Below are 10,942 nucleotides of genomic sequence, written 5' to 3'. Positions count from 1 at the left end.
AGTAAGAACAGTTGTTCTCCAGAATGAGATATTGGCAATGTCATGCTGACAAAGAGGGGGAGTCCCTAGGTAAAATAGTATAAACCTCATCACCCAAGGCCAGTCCTTCTGGCCACGAAAGGGGAAGCGCTGCCCCTCACAAAGCCCTATATGCCTCATTCAGGGAGGGAGAAAAGCAGTCCCTCTTGAGACCTGTTTCCATGGTAACCAGTGAGCAATTGACAATGTGGCTGCAGTTGGGCCTCCTTGAAGGGGAAAAATCTTCAACAGGAACCAGGCCACTGAGAGATGGAAGAAAGGATAGCTCATACCCAAACCTCACGGGGAGGCTACAGGAATCACTGGACGGTTCCTTTATTGGGAAAGCCCCCAGTGACTTTCCAATGAAATGGACAGAGAAGGGAAAAGATACTCTTCAGAATCAGATGAGTCCATGAACTGGTCGCAGTCAGGGCAGTGGTGACATCACAGAAGGAGGATGGGCCTTAGACAGACATCACCCTTTAGAGTCCCTGCAACTTTGAACAAGTTCATGAATCTCACTAAGGCTCAGTTTCCTCTATAGAATTAAGCAATATCAGGGCCTCTGCACTGGACAACTCCAGAGGGCACCATTGGGGTTATGTTTTATGTTTGCCTAACCTTCATTGCAGTGGGTAGGTGCTTGCTTTCTACAATGTCCGGAGGTCTAAAGGGGTAGAGTTCTGTGTGTGGCATTTTAGGCCTGGAAAGGATGAGAGTCTACAAAACCAGAGAAATACTGCAGGTGGGTGAGGGGCTAAGATCCAGATGCCCCCTGCCCCATTGATCCTCTCCAAGACAGGAGGCCCTAGATCCCCAGATCTGAGGCCCTTTGTAAGAGCAGGAGTAACTGCTGATGAATTTCATGCATTGCGCTCCGTGACTCCCAAGATGGTCTATCAGATCTCCAGGTATTGGAGGTTCCACTCAGTGACAGCCTGGTGGTACAGCACACCCGGGTTCAAATCCCAGATCTGCCACTTAATAACTAGGTAATCTTGGACAGATTACTTAACCTTCTTAAACCTCATTTACCTCGTGATAATTTATTTTATAGAGTTGCTGAAGGAATCAATGTGAAAATGTACATAAAGTGTTTAGCAAATACAGTAGTGCTCAATAAATGTCAGCTTTATTGTAACTCTTCGGATTTTCCCTGGGCAAGGTAAAAGCTTTCTTGGAGCCTTTCTCTTAATCAGTCCTGCCGCAAACATCCCTTCTGCAGAAACGAGCTGTGATTAATTCACTGTAGACCTGACGCTCCACTAAATGGGGCACAGTGCAAAGGTCTGTAATGAGGATCTTTTTAAAAGTAAAGCATATACATCAGTCTCAACACTGATAAACATCAGAATTACTTGGAGAGGAGGTTTACAAAAATGCAAATGACATTTTGGAAAGCCTAATTCCGTAGGTTGGTTTAGAGCTGTGATATTGTGATTTATAATAAATATATATTTGCTCTTGGTCTCTATTCCTGGCACAGAGCTTCTGAAGTCTTTGGAATGTCCTAAGTGGTGAGTTTATGCTAAAGAGGTGACTTTTGGAAAACCTCTAAGGATGGGGGGCTGGTTGCCAGGGGAGCCAACCGTGTGATTAGAGGGTTGGAACTTTCACCACCCACCTCCCTGACCTCCAGGGAAGGGAAAGTGGCTGGAAGTAGACTTAATTTGCAATGGGCAATGATTTAATCAATTATGTCTATGTAATGAAGCCTCCACAAAAAAAAAATCTTAACAGAAGAGCTTCAGAGAGCTTCCAGGTTGCTGACCACATGGAGGTCATGCCCAGAGAGGGTGTGAAAGCTCCACACCCCTTTTCCATACCTTGCCCTACTTATCTCTTCCATCTGGCTGTTTCTAAGTTGCATCCTTTATATTAAAGCAATAATGTTGTAAATGAACTTTCTCTGAGTTCTGTGAGCCATTCTAGCAAATGGTCAAACCCAAGGAGGGAACGCTATGAACCTCTGATTTACAGCCATTGGTAAGAAGCACACATGACAACCTGGACTTTCCATCAACATTTGAAGTTGGAGCAGTCTTGTGGGATTGAGCCCTTAACCTGTGGGGTCTGCTGCTAACTCTGGTAAGTGTCAGAATCGAATTGGATCATAGAAAACCCAGTTGGTATCCATAGCGAATTGGTGTGGACCCTACCCATTTGGTCACAGAGGTATTCTGTGTTGAGTGTGCATATAGACAGAAGAAAAGTTTGCTCTCCCCTATTCAAGGGCAGAGTTATTTATTTGTGCTGTTTTGTTTTTAAAGATTCCCTGGGTGATCCTAGTATGTAGCCAAGATTGAATATTATTGACCTAGAGCTGGACTTGGCAAACTTTTCATTTAAAGGGCCAGTTAGTAAATATTTTAGGCTTTGCAGACCACCTACATATTATGCCACATATTCTTTGTTTGTTTAAAAATGTAAAAATAATTCTTAGATTGCAAGCTGTACAAAAACAGGTCATACCCAGATTTGGCCCACAGGTCACATTGCTTGTTGATCCCTGGTCTAGAGACCATAGCCCTGGAGGTTCCATGATCTAATATATTTTCTGGTTTCATCTAGAACCCTATGAACACATGGACCCAACACTCCTTTGGCCAAGTTGATGATTCTCCACCATTTATTTGCCTGCCTCACTCTACACTTCTAGCAAGCCACTGCAAGGCTGCATTGCAGCTAAGAGGAAGCCCTCCTTGAAGGCTGCACAGCAAGGAGTGTTGGCAGAGTAGCTGGGTTTCCACTGGAAGAGCACGAGTCAGCACCATACTGGGCTCAAGCATGGATATGCACTGCTGCTGCCAGAGCATCATAATTGGCAAGCATTTATCGAGTACCCTTCATCTAATTTTCATCCTGTGGAAACTAGAAATTGCTACACTTGCACACAATAAACTTCTGGCAGTTAGCCTTCTGAACTGGGTCACTACCATTTGGGAGGGAAAAGACCTTTCTGGTGGTTAAAGACGGGGCCTCCAGTTACTGCATTTGTTTTAATACAGTCTATTCCATAGAGCCATTGATGGAGACTCATTATATACCATTTCGTGGAAAGCTTCTGACTTCTTTCTCAATGCACAGGTGGGACGTAAAGGGATATCCCCATCATAAGGCACTTGCCCCAGGCTAGGAACTTAACTCTCCCACAGCTGACATGTGGCTCTTTAGATTTCATGCCGTAAGTGTCCAGAGGTTTCTCAGGTCCTGCTCTGCGGAAGCAGAAGTCAAGGGAAGGAGCTGTTGCATAGCTTTTTTTTTGGAGCTTGGGTGCTGAAGATCAGTTCCTCCAACTTTTTGGTTTTTTAATGTTTCACTCCATCTGCAAGTTTCACCCCATTTTTAGTGTACCATCCTTTAGAGATGTGGAGATTCAGATGGGAGCAACTCCACTTGAAGCCCATATTAAATATGGGAGACTCATTTTCTGCATCATAAGATGGGGACATTTTTATGATACCAGTACTCTTAGGAAGTAGACTGTTCAGAAAAATGATTTGGATTGAAGAGGGCGCACATGTAGGTGGAAGAGTTGGATGTGAAACAAGGGGGAGAATTAACTGGTTTCTCCACTGAAGGAGGGAGGAAAAAAATAAAAGGAAAGAAGATGGGTATATCCAGCAAGATAGACGAATGTATGCTCTCCAAGCACTCTCTCTCTCACCTATCCCAGTTCTTTCATATTACAAAATTCACAAAATGACTGCTTGTACATGAATTGTGGTGAAAACAGTGAAGAAACTGAGATTCGTGCTGACATTGACATAGAGTAGGACAGTTCTAAGGTAGCCTATGTGAATGAGCAATGGAGAAAGAGGGAAAAACATAAGGAGTTAACCCCCAAAAATTGGCCATGGGTGGTGGCTCATGCCTGTAATCCCAGCACTTTGGGAGGCCGAGGCCGGTGAATCACTTGAGGTCAGGAGTTCAAAACCAGCCTGGCTAACATGGTAAAACCCCTGTCTCTACTAAAATACAAAGATTAGCTGGGCATGGTGATGGGTGCCTGTAATCCCAGCTACTAGGGAGGCTGGGGAAGGAGAATTGCTTGAACCCAAGAAGCGGAGGTTGCAGTGAGCCAAGATTGCACCACTGCACTCCATCCTGGATGACAGAGTGAGACTCCATCTCAAACAAACAAACAAACAAAAAAACCTCTTCCAAATTATGGAGGGGGCTCCAGATTTTCTCAAGATTGTGCAGTTAGGTACTGTTTAAAGTTAACTAAATCCCAATCTGATGTTTATTCTCTTATTTTTAGCTATTGTTTAAAGTTAACTAAATCCCGATCTGATGTTTATTCTCTTATTTTTATTTTTAATTTAATAAGTGCTTCATGTGACTTTTGAGTTATAGCTGACTGCCCTAGCTCACATTTTAGTGCCAGCATAAGTATCAAAGGGCAGATTTATTTCTCTTTTTTATAAAAGAAAATCAATAACCAGTTTGCAATGCCTTTGATAGAAATTCAATGACTAACATAAGGTTTTACTTTATCAAGAAGCTGGGATATTGTCAACAGCTATCCAAGTAACTGATTCAAAATCCAATTGTGAAAACATTCACTGGGCACTCTCTGCATGCAAAGCAGTGAGAAGGTGCTGAGAAGATTAAGAAGAATCAGATACAGTCTCCCTCCTTAGGAGAAATGGCACAAAATAGCATGGTCATGGAACCAGAGCAGTGATTCCAACATGCATTTCAGAGACAAACATGGTGGAGGCCATGTGACTTAATCAGCAGGATGGAACTAAAATAGGGCTGCCTAGGATTATACAAACTATGCTGTCGCTGCTGGAGATTCCCAAACTACAGCCTACCAATGTCATGGAAGGTGGGGGATAAGCGGAGGATGAATCCCTTCAGCGCACCATTCAAGGGCTTTCAGACTGAAATAAGCTAGTACTATGAGCAGAATGCCCAGGAAGGGTTTATGAAGGGTATACCATATGCCCAAGATCAAAATCACCTCTTGAGGAATCCCTCCCAAAGGACTCACAGTCGTCTTCCAAAAGGCTTTTAGAAAAAACTAAAGGATATGTTTTTCCAAGAGCCTGATGTCTTAGTGGTCTGGAAGACATCCTGAGAATTGTCTGGAAAGGAGGCATTGGACCTCTAGCTGTGATGAGATATAGGAATAAGGAGTGGTGGGCTAAGTGTGCATGTAGTATGCAAAATGGAGAGAACAGTAAGTGTGATGAGAATAAGAAGGTGGTTGCCCAAAAGCAAATTTAATTCTGTCCTACTCCTACTGGAGAGAAGAACAAGGGATTTGGAGGAAACACAGCAATGCAGCATTCACAGGCACATAGTATATGCTCAATAAATATTTTTTTCAAATAATATACAAACATAGAAATAAGGTCTACAAACATCACTTGAGAAGCACAGGGTGTGATTCACTCTTCAGAGCCAAATTTTATTTATGGTATCATTTTAAAAGGCAGCAGCAGTAGTGCTACTGAGACCATTTCCACTGGGAGAGAATTTCTGAAGACTCTGAAAACTTATAGGAAGAGGCAGGCAAGACCAGAGATAGTGATAAGTAAAGTGATTAACTGAGGAGCTGTGTGGGGGGAAAAGGATGTCTCAACTTAGCCAAGGTTCAGAGATAACAGAAGCTTTTCACCAAATGAAAGGCGACTGAGCAACCAACTGTCATTGATTTCAGGAATAACTTGCAGACAGAACAGGTAGACTCAGACAGCAATCTCAGGTGAAGACCTCGAGGGAATTCAGCTAGTTGAGGCAGCCCCAAAACCCCTTGGGAATCCAGCTCACTTCTGGGAAACCTGAACAAGAACGGATTCATAGATCTCAAAATTGTACAAAGAGAAATTTACTAATAAACACAGGAAAAAATAAAATTTCCTGGAAATATCAGCTACCAACAAATATATTTTCAGGTGTGCTTCAGGATTAAGGTTTATGAAAGTGTGTTACGAAATGGAAATATTGCTCGTGTGGGTGGTGGTTGTGTTCCTGGGGAAAAGAAAAGAGAGAGAGAGAGAGAGAGAATTGCAACTCCAACTCTTCTTTTTATATATGAGAAAACTGAAACTCGGAATGATAAAGTGGCTCACTCAGTCTCCACACCTACTTGGTAGCAAGTCTTTGTTCATAGCTGCATATAATATATCACCACCTGACATATTATATATTCTTCTATTTGAATATTCTTTCCATTAAAATGGGACTTTATTTGCTCACAATCATATTCCCAGAAGCTAGGACAGTGCCTGGCACTAAGGAAATACTCAGTAAACGTGTGCTGAATGAGACGATTTAAATCTTTAGACTCATATTCCAGTGCCATTTAGATTACACCATCCTGTGAGTCTGTGTCCTTTGCAAGGACATTGATGAAGCTGGAAACCATCATTCTCAGCAGACTAACACAAGAACAGGAAACTAAACACCACATATTCTCACTCATAAGTGGGAGTTGAACAATGAGGACACATGGACACAAGGAGGGGAATATCACAACATGGGGCCTGTCTGGGGGTTGGGGACTAGGAGAAGGATAGCATTAGGAGAAATACCTAATGTAGATGACAGGTTGATGGGTGCAGCAAACCACCATGGCACGTGTATACCTATGTAACAAACCTGCATGTTCTGCACACGTATCCCAAAACTTAAAGCATATTAAAAAAAAGATTGCACCATCCTGTTCTCTAAGTATAGGGGAACTGGCAGCACTCAAATCAACACATATTTACCAAGTACACATCACAAGCCTGGCACTGTACTTGTGGGAAGAAGAGATGTATTAGTGAGGACTCTTCCAGAGCAAAATGCAAAAACTCAACTGAAACTAGCTTAAACCCAAAAAGGTGGAGGGGAAATTTGTTGGTTTATGTGACTGAAAAGTTCTAGAGTAATACTTTCAGAAACGGCTTGAACTAGAGCACAAACAGAGTTATCCAGGCTTGCTTTATTACTCACGGCTCTGCTTTTCTATGCATTGGCTTCACTCTTGGTCATGATTTCTCCAGAAAATAACCCTGGTGCTTCAGGAAAGAAAATTCCTTTATCCTAACAATTCAAGCAAAACTCTAGGTAGGGCTCTTATTGGTCCAGCTTGGATCATGTACCCATTCACAAATGAGTTACACTGATGCAGTATTTTGCTTAACCAGAGTGGATCAAGTGTCCACCCATGGAACCAGAGATGAAGTCAGCCCCTTCTAAACTACATTGAACTGGACTAAGTGTGATCCTCTGAAAGAAAATTGCAATACCCCATCCAAAAGAGGAGATTTGCTGTAAAGGTTAAGAGCATACACATCCTCCTGCACCCTGCAAAGAGGGTCTGGGGGTCAAAGCATTTAGATGAGTCTCTAAGTCTCAGAAGGTTAAAACTTTGTTGGGGGAAAAACATAAATCAATAAGTAATATAAAATAGCACTTCATTAAGATCAAATATGAGCTCCTATTTATCGTGGGCTTATTACACTGTGTAAAACTATAGCAATAATTATAAAAGCTCAACATCCTTTTAATATACAATGTTGTGCTCTGTACATGGACACCTCTACACCACCTGTGATTGACATTTCTATATCTGATCCTTGTAAGCTATTAATATGGCACAGCCAGGTAGCCAACAGTTCAGGTTCAGTCTTACTATTATCTTTTTAGAGCAGTGTTCATGCAATTGAAGGCCATTTTTTTTTTTTTTTTTTTTTTTTTTTTGAGATGGAGTCTCGGTCTGTCGCCCAGGCTGGAGTGCAGTGGCGCAATCTCGGCTCACTGCAACGGGTTCACGCCATTCTCCTGCCTCAGCCTCTCCGAGTAGCTGGGACTACAGGCGCCCGCCACCACGCCCGGCTAATTTTTTGTATTTTTAGTAGAGATGGGGTTTCACCGTGGTCTCGATCTCCTGACCTCGTGATCCACCCGCCTCGGCCTCCCAAAGTGCTGGGATTACAAGCGTGAGCCACCGCGCCTGGCTGAAGGCCATTTTTATTGTTTTCTGCTTTTAAAAAATAAAAGAAAAAGAAAAAGATAGTACATGAAATGATTATATAATTATATAATAATAATTCTCTTAAACTTCATGAAGCTCAAGCATGGGTGTCACTAGGTGAGGGAAAATTAGCAAGCCTCCCTCCTCAGTTGAATGTTCTTTGGACCACAGTTGACTAGGAGTTCAAATATAAATGAAGACAATTAAATAATAGATAGCGGACTCTGGAAATGTAATTCTGTCAGCTTTCATAATAAGTCTGCCTATTGCATGTATTTCTCTCACATACCTTTGGGGACTCGGTTGTCTATGAATGTGGAGACCTGCCTATCTGTGCATCAGGGCATGAGAGCTACCTAGATCTGTGGTGATTAAACTTTTGTTATTCACAATGTTTGCTCTATTTTCCTAACTCCTCTCCTATCACTTAGCATTTCCCCTTAATTTCCCTTTTTACTTAAGTACACTTATTTTTGAAGGAAGATCTGTGTCACAAACATAAATGGAACACTGGTATCTCTGCCATAAATAAAAAGTATCTGAAAAATAAAACAATCTTATTAAATTCCAGATAGATACTGCTGCCAAGCCTCTAAGCCCAAGGCCTGCTCTCTCTTTATTAAGAAAAAATGACTAGCAAGCATCCGAGAGTTAGTAAAGACATATTAGCACCAAACTTGAACTTTTTCCCTTGCCTTAAAGATAAGAATTGAAAGAGAATCGAAAGGCAGTGACTTCCTCACGGTAAGACGTTGTTTAATCCCTTGTTCAAGTGCTACCTACAGAGATCCCAGACCATCACCCATGATCCCAGGCTGGAGGAAGCAGCAGGCTAGAGGAATTCAGGATCAATGAGCCAGGAAAGAGGTACTGGTGAAGACTTCCTGGAGGCAGTAACACTTGAGCTTGTCCTCACAGGGTTGGAATAGTTTTGACTCTCCTGTGGAAAATGCCACTTGGTAAGGATGCAGGCAGGAACGGGCACGCAGTTAGGTCTGCCTGAAGGAGCAGTGGTGCCCAGTCTTGTCGGAGTGTCCTCAGGGCCAGGGTATTCATGCAGTGTAGTGGGCGGAGCAGGGAGCCTCTATTCCGTTGGCTCTTCAATCTTTTATTTTAATCAGTTGCTTCTCACTCCAGTTAACATTCCTGAGCACAGATCTTTGTCACTAATGGCATGGTTCTCACCTAGGACCCAATGTAGAGCTCACATCCCACCCTCCTTCCCCCCATGACAAAGCACTGGCAAACCCTGCCAAAGAAGAAGCTTGGCTGCAAAGCAGTCTGGAACTGGACCGGGGATAGATTCACCAGGAGCTCACCGCCACAGGGAATGCTGCACTTTGACTGGACAGAATGCATCCTCCATGCCCACAGAGCATGTGCCCAGGATGAATCTCACTGTATCCCAGTTCCTCATGCTGGGCCCCAAACCTCTTTTTCACAGTAATAAAGAAAACACACTTTACAAAAAGGCAGTTCATCTATGAACATATTGGATAGGATAACACATCTTAGAGCTAAATGTGTCACTGTAAATGGACTCATTTTATATCTCCACATACTGTAGATGTTTAAAAAAAGGTACATGCACAGAAACTATGGGAACTGAACTGGAGTATGAGCCAATTACCCTAGACTTTGCTGTAATCTGACTTTTGTGTAGCACATTTTCTTCAACGTTTTTCTTAATGGGGGATGGGGAGTGGAGGCAAAGGAGACAAACTGACAGCAGAGCATTTTATTTAGACAAAAGAAATATATTCAGCCTATCTTAAATTATTCGTCATTATCATATTTTCTAATTTAAAAGTATTTTGCTTGATAATATATAATTGAATATTGTATGTAATTAATCATATCATCATAGCTCTTTAAAGATTTATCTCTCAATATCTAATTAATTACTAGGTCTTCTTTCTTCCATCTTCAAAATACATCTGGAATTTTTACTTATTCCTATCTCTATTGTCTTAAGCCTAGTCCAAGTCAATGTCCTCTCTCATTAGAAAACTGTGGAAACCTCTTCCTTGGTCTCCTGCTTTGCATTCTTGTCCTTAAATAATCTATTCTTCAAATAGCAGTCAGAGGACTTTTCCAATCCTGTCGTTCTCACTCTTAAATCTCTCAGAGTCTCCCCACTGATCTCAAGGTAGAGCCCAATTTCCTTCTAGAATCCTATAAGGCACCTATCCAGCTTCATCTCTCACCACACACCCTTCCTTGCTCATACTCTGCTGATCTTGAGCTCTGGCCTGGAGACAAGCCTTCTTGTGTAGTGGTTAGAGATCCTGGCTCCCCACCTGATTAGCTATATGATGTTGGATGAGTTACTTAACCATTAGACTTGCCTCATTGCCAAGGCAGGGGCAATAATGATCCTTACCTCCTAAGCTCATTTTAGAAATATATAGGTTAAAATAACTTCAACAGGTTTGCACTAGCCAGAGGCTGGAGGGCATTTTAAGATTTTGTTCTCTCTGGGAAAAAGGGACCTTTTTTCCCCATTTCCTTTGTACCTTGGATAGATTCACCAGGAGCTCATCATCACAGTGAATGCTGCACTTTGACCAGACAGAATGCATCCTGAGTGCCCACAGAGAATGTGCCTGTGATGAGTCTCACTGTCAGAACACACAAGTGCAAACCCTACTTACCCATCAGGTCCTATCTGTTATGGGCTTCATTGTGTTCCCCCCAAAGTCTGTACACTGAAGCCCTAAACCCCAGTAGTTTAGAATGAAACTGTATTTGAAAACAAGGTCTTTAAAAGGTGATTAAGTTAAAATGAAGCCACTGGGATGGTTCCTTACTCAGTCTTACTGCTGTTCATCCAAGAAGAGGAAATTTGGACTACAAAGAGACGCCCAGGGATGCACGCACGCACGCGCATGCACACATACACACACAGAGAGAAAAGCCCATGTGGGTACAGAGTGAGAAGAC

The 10,942-nt window shown here is 42.4% G+C and overlaps 1 long non-coding RNA gene across 1 annotated transcript; it reads left to right on the top strand.

Moving 5' to 3' along the window:
- The first annotated feature begins 511 nt into the window (after positions 1 to 511).
- LOC101176794 lies at positions 512 to 9,473 on the top strand. Its single transcript, XR_177885.2, has 3 exons — positions 512 to 2,109; positions 8,773 to 8,866; positions 9,189 to 9,473. It is a non-coding gene; the product is annotated as an uncharacterized LOC101176794 (long non-coding RNA).
- Positions 9,474 to 10,942: the final 1,469 nt, after the last annotated feature.

The sequence above is a fragment of the Nomascus leucogenys genome, chromosome 2, assembly GCF_006542625.1.
Source record: "Nomascus leucogenys isolate Asia chromosome 2, Asia_NLE_v1, whole genome shotgun sequence".
Taxonomy (NCBI): Eukaryota; Metazoa; Chordata; class Mammalia; order Primates; family Hylobatidae; genus Nomascus; species Nomascus leucogenys.
This window is presented reverse-complemented; position numbering and strand designations above follow the sequence as displayed.